Genomic DNA, 15,545 nt, shown 5'->3' on the forward strand with positions numbered 1-15,545 from the left:
AAATTATTTTCGGTTGCGGGGGTCAATTACAATCATTTTTGATGAATACACATATCTCCGGAATCCTACCCTCCTTCGAGAAAAAAATTCGGTTAGATGGTGAAATTTCTCGGCGAAAAAAAAAATTTTTCAAATCGTTCTAAAAAAATTATTTCCGATTGCAAGGGTCGATTATAATCATTTTTGGTGAATAGATATACCCCGAAAATCCTACCCAGTTTGGAGAAAAAAATTCGAGAAGGTGTGAAATTTGTCAACAAAATTAAAAAATTTTAAATCGTTCTAAAAAAATTATTTTTGATTGCAGGGGCCCATTATAATAATTTTTGGTCAATAAACATACCCGCGAAATCCTAACCATTTTCGAGAAAAAAATTCCTTACCGAAAATATAATTTCAGGCCAAAAATGCTTCCCGTAAATTTCATGCGAATTTTTAAAACACCGTAACTTCTGAACGGATTGGACGATTTCAATGTTCAAAAAGCCAAACACCGCGTATTTTAGTGGAGAATATGTAGCAATTAGAAAAATATTCGAAAGATTGTTCCTTGACCCCCTAATGTTAGAAAAACCCCATAAAAATGGTCCAATTTTCAAACAGCCATAACTCCTATAATAGTGAATATATTTCAATGAAACTTTTTTCTAAAGTAGAGCCCATAGGTACCTACAAAAAAGTATTAAACAACTTTTCTGTAGGACGTCAAGCGAAATTATTAAAAATCAAAAGCGAATTTTTAAGGAAAATCGACGGGGGGTAGGTACCTAAATTTTTCGGCGAAATTGAAAAGTTTCAAATCGTTCTGGAAAAATTATTTTTGGTTGCGGGGGTCAATTATAATCATTTTCGGTGAATAGACATATTCCCGAAATCTTACCCACTTTCAAGAAAAAAATTCAGTATTGGCGGAACTTTAAACGTTAATAACTTCTTGACGAAGCCACCATCAACAAATTGATATTCTTGATTTTCGTCTTATTTTGGCCTGTACAGTCTCCCATTAAAATGTTTCCCAGGGATGGCAAAACACCCTGTATATATAGCAATAAAATTCTAAATGAATCAAATTGGCTCAGTCCGTAAATCTAGTGTTAAGTTACGAACTGAAGTACATCTAGATAGTACAGTTTATAATGAGAGTTATTTACACATATGCATATCAAAGTAACATAACAAAAATAATTCATTAACTAATTCTAAGTTGACCGTTAAACCAGGAACATGTTTCATACCATTCAAAAATATCGTTCATTTCGAAAATTAACAAAATAACAACTTAGTTTGTTACTTTTATTCTAGAATAAGTAATTTCCACTATCAACACTATCGAATGTACAAACTGTTCATTTCAAAATCATAAAATCAAAATTGTTAACAAATAACAATAATTATTATAAATAAACTTGTAAAAATAAACGATAATAGTAAATGAAAAGTTTACAAATACAGCCACAAAAGCTCGATCAAAAACATACTGGATTATGGAATAACGAAATTTAGATTTGAATCCAAAGTGGACCATGTGTCGGCCATTTGGTCGCCAAGACTGTTCGCCGTTCAAGGGTTAAACAGAATGTAGACAGTGTCGAGTAATTTTTATTTATTTTCACGTCTGACGAAATCTTATCGAAACGTTTGACCCAATGCGACTCACAATTCCCTTTGGAACGAATCTTCTTTTCCTGCAACTTTATCTGGCGCGCATCGAGACCAACCAGACAGTGAAAGAACCGAGCAAGGAGTAGGAGGGTAGGTTTCGTTGCTCAATAAAAAGACGTTTTCAATATCCCACAAAAGGAATTACAAAAATTCGGATATTAGTTCGGTGCACGTCGATCGTAATCGTGTGCAAGGAATCGTCGATTCACGAGGGCATAAGAGTTAGAGGGGGATCGATGGTAGGGAGAGAGACCTGCTAGGGTGGCATAGGTGAAGGTACAGAGGACGCAGCTCCGCCTTTGAGATCCGTGCCAAAGAACATTCCATATGAAAATAAACCAAATAAATCGCGTGTTTCAGACGTTCGTGTAATAGGAAAGCGAAATAGGATGTCGATAGATCGAGTTGTTTTTAGTTGTTTCGACGTCGTTCGTTCCCCTCCTTCAACCAACCCTCTTTCTGTCGACGGTACCTAAACCTTTTTTTTTTATTTCCTTTCGTTTCAGCGGAATGTTTCGCGCGTTATCGGTCCTCGCGTAACATTTTGTGTTACATTCGCGAGAAGAACAAAACTGCGGGCCTCTGATGTGTGCCTCGTCTCGTTCGACTGGCTGTCGAAAGGAAAAACCAGGTGTTCACCTTGCCAGGAAGAAATATCCAATCTTCCGCTGTCGGTCAAAGCGCGCCGCAAAAAGGGCCGAAAAATGAAGCGAGACGTAGCTGCGTTGATGCACGCCGCCAAGTTTCGCGTACGGAAACGTCTTAACGTCAATATCGAATCGACGAAGAAAGAATTCTAATCCGACCTTCTGATAGAAAACGTTATTGTTCCGAAGTATAAAATGTTTCGCACGAAGTAACCATGGAATTGCCTTCAAAGTTTAGAGGCATGTGGAAGAACCCTCCGAACAAAAATATTTGTTAACTGTCAGGAGTAACAAGACAAAACATAATCGTAAATCTCACTTGTGTCGATAAAGTAGAGCAGGTAATCGATCGCCACCTGCTGGATCACTTATTGATTATAGACCAGTCTGTAATGTAACGTAACACGCTTCGTACAGCTAATTGTTTTCTCTATAATTGTTTTAAATAAAACATATATAATTAAAATAATACATTGTGCAGTAAAAACCTCGACGTTAACGATACTTACTATGTGGAACAAAATGATTTTACATGTTCCATATAGATAGAAAAAGAAAATGTATTAGGTACATTTCATACAAGGTGGTCACAACATCATAGTACAAACTGGGTCAAAGAGATTCTATGGCTCAAAATAATACAACACTCGAGAATAATGAAATTGCGTTGGAGGATTCGTTTTCAAGGTCTATGTATGGGCTGATCTTCTTATTGGATCAGTATCTGTGGAAAAACGTGGAAAGAATAGTTCACAAGTCTGGTACATTTAACACAATAAATTATGTTAGTATCTGAAAAAATAAAAAGCGATAAGCAACAAGTAAACGTAACGCAAAACTTAATTAAAAGAATGCGTACTATAGAACGATCAAAATTTTGAGGAATGAATTACCTAAAAGTAATAAACAAAGTTGAAGCTGGTATATTTCGAATAAAACCAATTTCGGTGATCTTAAGGACAATTCTCTTTTATCAAATAAAATAGTTTGTTATGGGCTTTGCTTTATAGCATTAGGGCAGACCGAGGCAAATCGGATTACAAGACATATCGAATCAAAATAAGAATTCAATTCACGATTGTTAAACCGCGATAAAAACGAGCATTTCGATCATTCGTATTACCTCGTCCCTCTTCCCTGCACCTACCGCAGTGAATCGCCAATTGTTTTAAGTCGTTGTTTATTACCGGTGTAGGTTTCCAGTGTGTTCGTATATGAATTATTTACGTTCTCATTTCATTACGCGTACTTGACACATCTATCTATTTGTTTGAGTAATTGTTACATAAATAAATCGTAATTATACAGGTAACGATATAAATTCTTTTGGATACAAAAAACAGGAATTGTTGAAACAGCATATAAGAAACGAATGACTAACTAAAATGTCTCGAAATCTAATGCAATGAATCTCTATCACAGTCAAATATTTCTCAATTTTATTTGTAAATTTTTTATTTTCATTTTTTATCGTTAATGTTCAAGTTAAATGGGTACTAGTTACGAATTTGTAGTAAAAAAATTAGCTTAATGTTTGACTATTATTTTTTTACCGCCAAACAAAAAGTGATCCGATTCGCCTCGGCCTACCTTACTGCTGCTGGAAGACAGAAAAAGGAAAATCTTTAAGACCTTTGAAACAAGTGTTTCAGTTGGAAATACAGTAAATCCTCGCTAATCCAAGCACAGTTAATCCGGATGCCGTATAATCCGGTACAGTTAGTATTTTACAAGACACGCGGGATTTAGAAAGGCAGACTAGTCACTCTGTTTGCGCTTTTGATAAGACACCGGAAGAAACATACATCATATTCTGATCAAAGTGTTGCTTTTTATTTAGTATCGTTGTAGATTTTAAGCCCAACAAACGTTATTTCTTTTACTGCTTATTTAATTGTTCAAAATAGGAAGAATATTTTGTAAAAATTTCATCAGAAAATGTAAAAAATTGATAAAGTTATAGTCCCTGGTTACCTATTTTTTCAAAATTCTCTATGCAAGTACTTCAAATGTTGTGAGCTTACGAGAAAGATAATGACATTGTGTACATGAAGATTGGATGAAAATCGCAAAGAAGAGTTTATTTAATTTTATTTTGTTATAACTCTCAATAATTAAATGTACTCCCCCTTACGCGCTCACTGACCTTCGAAAGAAGGATCCTACTTCACCACAGTTTTCCAAATTTCTACCAATCAAGTAAAAACCTATCAATTCATCAATCTACTTTCCCCATTGCCAACCAAATCAGAGTCGATGTAATTGAGAAAATACAGAACAAGAGACAGTCAAAAAAACCTTACCAAACGAATAATACATATAATCAAATCAATACATACATATACAGAATCGTTAACACACTTATACAAGGTGTTATTCAGTCACCCCTGGTAAAAATAATAATGGGATATTCTAGAGGCCAAAATAAGACGAAAATCAAGAATACCAATTTGTTGATTGAAGCTTCGTTAAAAAGTTATTAATGTTTAAAATTCCGCCTGTAGAACAGCAATCTGCGAACAGCCGTTAGTGGTTCTCATTCAGCATGAGAAACTCTGCTTACTGGCGTATCGACAGCCTTACAGTTTTCTGAGTGAGAACCACTATCACGCGTACGCAGCTGTTCGCAGATTGCCGTTCTACAGACGGAACTTTAAACATTAATAACTTTTTAACGAAGCGTCAATCAACAAATTGGTATTCTTGATTTTCATCTTATTTTGGTCTCTAGAATTTCCCATTAAAAATTTTTCCAGGGGTGTCCGAACACCCTGTATAACATGACCTTCTTGGATTGTAAACTTGTCTTGGGAATAACATTTAATTTGACTTATTCCATATCTCTTTTGTTCTACATTATTCTTCATTTCTCTTCGCCAATGAAATAATTAAAAAATGTTTCTTTATTGAAATTATTGAAAATGATTTTTAAGCTGGACTTCGATATTTGTTCTGTAATGTGTATTATTTGCAATTGAAGTGGATCATTAGTTGATATCAATGTCGATAAGCTTACCAGAGTGACTATCATCGATCAGACTAAAATCTCCATTGCAAAGCTTTTCAAACCATCTGAATCTTTTTTTTTGTTGTTTGTACCGCGCTTTGCCCTTTGCAGAAATAAAAAGCATAATTGCTTGAAAATACATCTTCTTGTCACTTATTTTCAAAATAAGATCCATTCGAGAAAAAACTATCAAGTGTAAAAATTTCTTTTTTAAATTATGCTTCGAGGTGCAGCTTTTAGAATACGTGTGTATTTTATAAGTTAGAAACAGTACTTTCCATCAAGAAAGAAGAACGTTATCTACAGCAGAAATCCAACATTACTTATTGGCCAATCCAATGTATCGTTTAATAAGACTTACATTCTCACAAATGAAAAAAATTGCGACAATCGGTACGATACAAATACCATCCAGACAAATTAAAAATTACAAAGTCATCGATATTTCAAATTCCACTTTACTTTCGATTAACGAAATTCTCCAGCTATTGTATTCATCCGCTTACCTACTAAAGCAAATTGCCCGACCATCGTTTTCCTTCCACGAACCCCGCGTTTCGCTTCTCCCCATTGCATAAGTCAAACTCGCTGAAACATTAACGAAGAACATTTCCCTGACAAACCATCCGCCTCCAATGTATTTTTCCTTCCGTCCGTCCGGCATCTTGCGAGATCGTAGCTGGAAAAAATTGCAATAGAATTGCATACCTCGCCTGGTTGCGTGACTCTAAGATCGTTCGTGTGTCACTGGTGGATGTGTTCCTTGATACCAACAGATGCTCTCCGGTAGGATTTACAGGCAGCAGTACGCGAAACGCAGGGTACCGCGGTACCAAGGCGGTAAAGGCTTTGACGGATACGGGTTCACGGTGAAGTCTGACTGCTCTCGGAGGCAAGGAGAGTAAGAGGCAACGATAAAACCAGCACCAGAGGCGTATTGGGCGGGATGTTTTTAAAACTTACTCCTCTGCTCGCTGGCACACCCACACCATTAAGAAGGAGGTTCTGAATCTTTCTGTCGGTTCGTCTTCTTTTTTTTTCGCCCTCTCTGCCCTCCTCGTGCTTCCCCGCGAGAGGCCCGCGAGAGTCTGGAGCGCACTACGTCTCTCGGCCTCACCCCGGGAAGAATACACGTTACGCTCGAACAACTGGCTCTTCCTTTCTTTCTGTTACCCCACCTCCGCATCCGATCTATCCTTCTCCCTCTTTTTCCCCCCCGCTCGCTTTCAAGGCTTGCTTTCAATGGACCGCTCCGAGGTACACCGTTCCCAGACGAACGGCCTAGCCGCCACTGCCGCCGCCGCCTTGTCTTCGAGATTTCAGCGCGAGGAGTGCTGTTCGGATTTAAATAACTGAGAACGGGGAAGAAGGCCTCTTCCACCGCGTTTAGTCAAACCTGTTCGTTTCTTTCCCTCTCCCCGAACGGCCATGTGCATCGCGGCGAGCAGAGGAGCGTCGATCTCCCATCGGACAACCTTCGAACCATCACGGACTTACCGTTAAAAGCCTTGCTCCTTCGCTTCTCTTTTCCGACCGATTTCTTTTCGTCTCTCGTTCCCCTCATTTCCGCTGGAACACCTCGCGCCGTTTACTCGACCGTCTTTTCCCCTGTGTACGCCCCGATTCGCCACGGACACCATGAAAAATTTAAAGACACTGAAGGGAGGCACGTCAAGGATTAGAGTGTAATTGGTTATCGGTGATTCGATCGACGGTTGTTTGATAACTTACGGAAAAATGGGCAAAAAAAGGATAACAGACTCTGTTACGGCTCGAAATAAACATTAGGATTTATTATGATCAAAATTAAAACAAACTAAAATCATAAAATTATAAATGTTTCGTTTCTATTAAATTCACTGCGCCGAGATCCGTATCATAAACCCTAGTGAAAAGGTTAATCGTAAAAATGTAAAAGATTAAGCGACCTCTAGCAGGAGTAAGTTTATGAAGCCATCGAAACATTTTTCGCCTTTCAATTCACTTTCCAATGTCAATTATCCTTTTGTCATCGGATTAACTGCTAGCACGTTTTAACAGAATCAAAGCGCTTCATAACGTTTATTGAGGGGTTGAGCAAAATAATTTAAATTTGTAAAAGAAACTTTCTGATATGCTCAACTTTAATGTTGAGTGAATGTTTGTGGGATACAGAAGGTGATATACGTTAATCACAATCAGTCGAATATTGTAGCAACCAATTTATTCTTCGTCGGATAGTCGGAAATGTGCAAAGTCTAGAATATAATATTGAAGAGTTGTGTCTAAGTGTTAATATTGATCTGCTGTCTGGGCCAAGGTTACTCAAGAAGCTAACCTCGCCATGGGTGTACCCAAGGCTATGGCAGGAAACATCGGTCTTAGATTGGTCAAAAATTGCTAATATGCTGGCCAATCAATTTGGAGTCGAATTTGATCGGTGAAAGACAGCACGAAACTGTTATTTTTAATAAGTTTCCCTCGTCTAGGCTTTTCCGCGAGGCAGCTATGGGCCCAGATCAGCGCTTGGTGCCCAGATGTTTCTTGCGATACCTGACTCGCCATAAAACATCTGGCACCGGTTTTCGATGTTATTGAAGGTAGTAAAGTCATAGAACAACTGGATTTGGAGGGCCATGCAGATTTGAATGAATTTAATAATTAAATAGCCGCCTTAGTGGTACTTGGTTATAGGCAAAACTTGATTGTATGAAATGTGTGACTCTACATCCGCTGGCTTTATGAATTTATTGTTACGCTGCAACACAGAATAAATCCTAATTGTTATTTCGCGCCGTAACAACGTTATTACCTGCTAAGACCTAGATATAGGGCAATTCTCAAATTTCGTACTAGCGTTATCTGAAGGTGACTATTACCTTGGAAGTTGGCACCTTTTAACCCCTTAACGTTCATGCCCGAGTCTGACTGCTTTGAATAACGATATTTGTTTAATCTAATGGTTTAAGGGATGATAATATTTGTTTTCTTTCAAATTATACGTTGGATACAACATTGTAAGTAACAAAAACCGCATTTTTAGAAACAAATCCAATAAAGAAAACTGATCATTCTTGGTTAACCCGAAAAATATGAGCGTTAAGGGGTTATAGACCCTTACACAAGATTCAGGTGGGGAACGACTGAATAAGAACGGTTCACCCCCATCGTGACACCTCCACACGAAATTATAAATGAACTAAAACATTCAAAAAAAAGAGAGATTCAGATTTACACATATATTCGACGATTCACTATTATTTTCAATATTCCAAGTGAGCCGTTTATTTTTAAAGTGGCATAAGGTCATTTTCCAAAAAAATCGAGTTAGCTATTTTTTTTTTACATGATCTTTTCATTCTGAAGCAACTTGTTACTAATATATTTAAAACCATTAAGATTTTGTAACACGAAAATTTGCCGGTTAATGAAGTGATGAAAAAGTTTATTTTGAAAGTGGCGTAGGTCCCATTGTGAGAGTTTCAAATGGATATGGAAAATATTATGCAATAAAATTTTATGAGATCAAGGTTTTTTATTTTGTTGCATAGTGTTATCAAAGTAGCAGTTGAATTATCAATGTGCAATAAAACGTGAGGAGTTCATTTCAACTAAGCCTCTAAAAAACGCGACTTTTAAAAAGCTAAAAAATACTGAAGGTGAGGGAGTAAATTGGTTTAAAATATGTTGGTTGAGATTTTTGAGAAGCAACCCATAATTCTACAAAACAACAACCAACGGGAATGCACCATTCAAAACATTGGATTTACTACCGCAACGGGGAAAACCGAAAAACTTTAATAATATCAAGTTGGCACCACTATACAAAAAAAACGAGACCACTCACAAACCTAAAATATAAGAACTTAATGGAATTATTACATTATATACCACCTGCATACCATAGTTATTTTAAATCCCTCAAACACAAACTGGAGAAGACTGAATAATAATTAACAAAACAATATTAATTTTAGTGTAAAAATTATTTAACAAAGAATAAAAGTTGAATATTTTTTTGACTTTATAACATAAAAGTGTATACATTTATTTTTATTTCGAGGGAAATTTACTTTTCCTATGGACTTGTGCTTTCTTAACACTAGATTTACGGGCATTGATCACACATATATTTATTGATGCCTTTCGTGTTGGCGATTACCTTAAAATACGATTTTTCTTTTAATTAGAATATGTATTCAAGCCATTGCATCAATCAAATTCAACATAAGTTGTTAAAAAATAATATTTACGCGTTCTGCAATTTTAAATATGAAATCTGACATCCGTCAAATTGACGACTTCCGTAAATCTAGTGTTAAGAATTGAAAACGTCATTTTATTGATTTTGAAAGTAGCGTGAGTCAAATCATAGCCATCAAAAACATATTATTTCTTAAATAATGTTAATTATGCTAATTGGGATGATAATTTTGACACCTTTAAAAACTCAAAAACATTATTCTACTATGTCATCTGTTACCCATATTTTTAAATTTAATCCAACGCAAACCCTTTAATATCTCGATTCGAACATAAATGAATTTACGCCTCTCTCAAAATAAACAGCTCAAGTAACTCTTATACACTTTCGGCTTTTCGACTAAATATAAAGAAAGTTATTGGTTGTTACTGTTAATCAACTGATTGTGATTAGTGTATACCTTTCATATCCTATTCATTCGTCATTAAGTTGACGTGTGAAGTTTGGAATACCCAAAAGATTTCTTTCGACAAATTAAATTTATTTGCTCAACCCCTCAACAAACTCGTTAATATGGAATGTCGATCGAGGTTCGCGAACTTGCCGTGAATAGTTGGCCGATATGAAATTTAAATTCACGATGCAAGAAATATTCGCGCGAGAAATTCCCATGGGATTCCAATGACGAAAATATCCGAAATGAATCTCAGTTATTTCGGGAAATAATATTTTCATCATTTTTAATCAGATCAAGTGACATTTTGTAATTCCGTTCCGTTAAACGAGACCCGTCCAGTGTTTCTTTTTCACAAACGTGTGTTTTAATAAAATATTTATTGAATCGCTTTTCTATTAACAGCAGCGTGGATGCAATTCGTTAATACCGATGCACGGCCGAAATAGCAACCGTTAAAACACAAAAAAAGAAAAAACAATTTAAATCGCGTTGCGTTTTGTACAGGTACGCAATTATATAAATTGTGTATCCGGCGTCACGGGCGATGCTTGATTTTTGAAATGTATAATTTCACGTATCAACGCGCTACCACGGCATGAAACTGACAACGGGATGTTGAAAAAAAAAATAGAAAAACAATGATACCACAGAAAATAATACCGATGTATCGAAACAAAAATAATTAGCTTAATTAAATGAAATGTCAACGGATTCGGATTTAACCGAACCAAATACGCTTCATCGATATTAACTCCAAATATTCCACTTTCGCGCGAATATAAATACAGACGCGCGTACGTAGATACGATCGTTCCCATTTGGAACACGAAGGAGTGTTATTTTTAACTTTTTGTCATCCAGTCTGAACGCGAAAAATCTGTTGTTTTAATATAATTTATACTGTTAATTTTATACGCGCCTGGACGTATCATTATCCCCATGAAATACGTTTTAATTAGGAACTTCGTCGCTTTTTCTCTGCATTTCGCCGTCAGCATAAATAGTAATTATTCTAATGGAATTAGCATATATAAAACAACGGTGTACCTTTTATCAAAATTTCTTTCTGAATTTCTATCTCCTCGATTCGTCGAATTCCCTCGTACGACACTGTCACACTTTTACATTTATTGTATCACGTATGGAAAGTGAAACTAAAAGAGAATACATAAATTAAGTATGAAGATTTTATCAAGAATAAGTCTGTATAATTCGAAAATTGTTCAGTTTATTTTATAATTAAAAAAATTTTTTTTAAATGTATTATGTACCTTTGCGAATACTATGAGTGGCGTCTTTCATTTTTGTGAAACTCATTTTGGTGAAAACATTATATTGAATAAATCTGTTATAATTTTTATAATAGTTATTTTATAAGAGACTGTAAATATGCATACTCGCATAAATAAAGTTATTCTTCCAAACTTATTAGTCAATAAAGTGTTACGAGTAATAATTAGACTGCGGATCTTTATGCAATTACATATTTTTATGGAAATCAGATAAAGTGATAGGACCTAGACAGAAATTTGTTTTATGATAAAAGAATTCTAAAAATACATCGTTTATTATGCATATTTCATATGTTTTGGAAATATTTCTTTAAGTGCATATGCAAAAGTAAATTGCATATTTCATTTAGTTGTATCATATGCGTTTTTTAAATTTGATATTATTTGTCGAATAACCAGAGTAGATCTATCATGAACGAAATCAAAATTTAAATATATTTACTAATAATGAAACTAATAACATTCAATGATGTATAGAAGCATGTATATATGTATGTATATGTTGTTATCAAGTAAATCTTTAAGAAATTACAACAAATACAGCTCTGATATTCTCGGATATATCAATTAAGTACAATTAAGTATACTGTAAAGATTTCAGTTTTGAAAATTCGTGTTTTAAACGATAAATTAATATCATGCCCAAAACAAGAAAATGTCGGTGTACATTACTTCAAGACTGGATTAATGGAATAAGAGATGAAAGTTTTGTAAGTGATGGATTATCTATGCGATGCAAAGAATGTAAAAAGGAAATTCATATGCACAGATTTATTGTAATAAAAATTATAATAGTAATTAACAATCATGAAATCAGTATTAATAAGCTTAATGACATTATTATAACACATTTTCAATAAATTTATTACATATATTTTTCCGCATATGTTATTATATTACTGCATACGTTTATACAGGGTGAGTCATCTAACATTTGCACCTCAAATATTTTTATTGTTTTTAAAAATACGTTAAATGTCTTGAGGACAAAATTGAATGGTACAATGGGGCTCATTCATCATCATTTAGCATCATCATGATGCCAAAAATAATTTTGTTTCTGTGTCATTTTTTTTAAAGAAATCAAGGTCACCTTCATTTTTTTAAATAAAATCAGCCTTGACCATGAATGACCTTGAATAATAGTCACTGAATTCCTAATGAAAGGGACTATCATTGTAAGTATTTCAAAAAGGGTAATTCTATTTAAAAAAATGAAGGTGACCTTGATTTCTTTAAAAAAAATAACATAGAAACAAAAATATTTTTGGCATCGTGTGAGTCCCATTGTACCATTCAATTTTGTCCTCAAGACATTTGACGTATCTTCAAAAACAATAAAGATATTTGAGGTGCAAATGTTAGATGACTCACCCTGTATATTTTCATATATCACATATGTTATTCGCATATATAAACACGTTTTAAGTGCACAAAGATCCGTAATCTAGTAATAATAATATACGAGTATGTTTGTACTCGATAAGATTTTTCAATTACCGAAGCATTCGAAATATTTAACTACGTCCTCTTCGAAGATTCTCCTTCGTGCATTGGAAGTAGATTTCCAGGAAAATGATTTCTAATTAATTTCTCACTGCCAACAAAATTCCCGTTCCTTCGAAACCAATCGACGCCACTTTCCCGAACGAATCCTGTTAGCGATCCTATTAAAAGCGACGACGCTCGATTCCGCGATCTCGCAGGCGTTTCCCGAATTATATACACAGTCATTAATGGAATCCAGGACAGGATGATAATAGAGGCTCCCGCGTCGGCGTAGCAATAATACCAATCTCGCCGGAGCACGGGTTGCTCTCATTTTTTGGCAGGCGTCTTTAATTAAGATCTTCCGTCGAAATTTCCCCGGCGTATTCGGTTTCTGGGGCTCGTCGAAAGCGGCCGCCGCAATTCTCGATAAACCGTGCTGAAAGGAAACTCGTTAAAACCAATCTAGCGGCGATCGAATCGATGGTTTTGCACCGTCCGATTGCGCGGTTAGAAAAGCCACGGAAGAAAGAGACGAGGAGCAGAGCGGGGATAGAGATGGGTGGCAGAAAAGACGCGGTGATCGAAAAGAGACGCTCAAGAATGAAACGGAAATAAAAACGCGAATAAAACGGTATCCTTCGTTGCAGCTTGCGCGCCGCCGGGATCGTTACCCCGTCGCGATCGCGTTAACGGTTAATCATCGAGCGTGATCGACTCGTCGATCTAATTAAAAAGTTTCGGGCGTCGTACTAAACGTTGTCCGTCGCGATTCGTAATTTCTGTGTCGAGATGGCGAGACCGAGGCCGAGAGAGGATCGTTTCGACTTCAATAAGGAACGGAAGAAGATTAACGCGAAAAAAAAGGAAAGAGGAATAGGAAGAAAAAAAGAAACGGGTCGAGCGAAAGCAAAAGCGAAATCAGACGGCGGGAATTGGAGAACGGCGCGGAAAGTTGGTCGGAAATCGGGAAAAAGATAGGTAGACCGGATCGTATGGCAGATATCAGACGTAGAAAGTGAACGTGGCTGACAGGACGCGAAGGGTAGATAATTAGACAAGAAACACAGACCCAGGGTCTCCGTTTCTCTCTCTCCAGCCACCCTGGAGCGAGAGAGTTCCTTCGAGCCGGCGCCATCCGACTTTCTCTCTTCGCTCGAGCCCGTATCCTCCTTAATTAAATATAAGCGCCGGCTTACCTCTGCTCCTCAAACCTTGCCGTCTGAGCCAGTCGTCTCACCCCCACCGGCTCGCTCCCTTAAACCCTACCCCTTCTTGTTCGCTGTACACGGTGCGCCGTGCTTGCTTGCACAAATTCAGCCTACGTGCACGAACACGCCCGCGTACACCTCTGCAAACGCATCTCAACGTGCAACGAGGTAAAGCACAGAGGCGGAGAACGCACACGTACGTACGCACGTGTATCACGCGTCGCTTCCATCGCCACGTAATTACGAGAGGGGCTGAGCACGCTTGCGGAGGTCACACGCGGGATACAGAGCCACCCTCTCGCCTCGCTAGGTAATGCGCGAGACTGATGCGACCGTGGTGATACCGGCTGAGGAACAAGGAAGGGTTATAATCGTTTTAAACGATCGCGCCAGGCCCGATTAAGGATCGTCGATCCTCTTAGCGGTGCCGTCGATGGAACTACCCGCGGGCTTACGGTGTTAAGTGACATTGCTGGGGTCGATGCTATTAGTTTGTTTTATTATGTAATATTAAGTGCGGAACGATGTAAGTACAAGGAAGGATACGTGGGATAAATAGAATTTCTCTGTGTAGAGGGTATCCCATTTAAGTTGAAATTGTAAAAAATCTCGAGGACTGTGATTTAAAAGAAACAATCTGACACATATCCTTTAATGTTTTCAGTGAAGAGTCAAATGACTGGACTGTGGATGTTTATGCAAGTGCAGATATTCCTAGGAAATAGATACAAGAGTGAAACCTAAATAGAAGTTTGTTTCATCACCCACCAGCATAGAGGTCCTTAAAAATATATTTTTTATTTTGCATATTTTGCATATGATATATGTTTTACATATCTTTTATAAAAACATATGTCGAAACATACTGCATATATCATATACAGGGTGTTCAGCCACCTCTGGGAAAAATTGTAATGGGAGATTCTAGAAGCCAAAATAAGACAGAAAATTAAGAATATCAATTTCTTGACTGAGGTTTCGTTAAAAAGTTAGTAAAAAATTAAATTAAAAAATTTCAAATCAATCTGAAAAAATTATTTTCGGTTATGGGTGTCAATTACAATCATTTTTGGTGAATAGACATACCTCCGAAATCCTACGCACTTTCGAGAAAAAAATTCCTTACCGAAAATCTAATCTGAAGCCTGATATGGTTCCCCGAAATTTTATGCGAATCTTTGAAACATCATAACTCCTGAACGGATTGGACGATTTTAACGTTTCAAAAAGCAAACTACGCGTATTTCGGTGGAGAATATGTACAAATCGCAAAAATATTCGAAAAGTTGTTCCTTGACCCCGCAAAATGAGAAAAACTCCATAAAAGTGATTCAATTTTCAAACAGCCATAACTCCCACAATAGTGAATATATTTCAATGAAACTTTTTTCTGAAGTAGAGCTCACGGGGACCTACAAAAAAGTATTCGACAACTTTTCTGTAGGGTGTCAAATAAAATTATCAAAAATGAAAAACTTATTTTTAAGAAAAATCAACAGAGGGTAGATGCCTAAATTTTTCAGCGAAAAAAAAATTTTTAAATCATTCTAAAAAAATTATTTTCAGTTGCAGGGATCGATTGCAATCATTTTTGGTGA

The sequence above is a fragment of the Colletes latitarsis genome, chromosome 6, assembly GCF_051014445.1.
Source record: "Colletes latitarsis isolate SP2378_abdomen chromosome 6, iyColLati1, whole genome shotgun sequence".
Taxonomy (NCBI): Eukaryota; Metazoa; Arthropoda; class Insecta; order Hymenoptera; family Colletidae; genus Colletes; species Colletes latitarsis.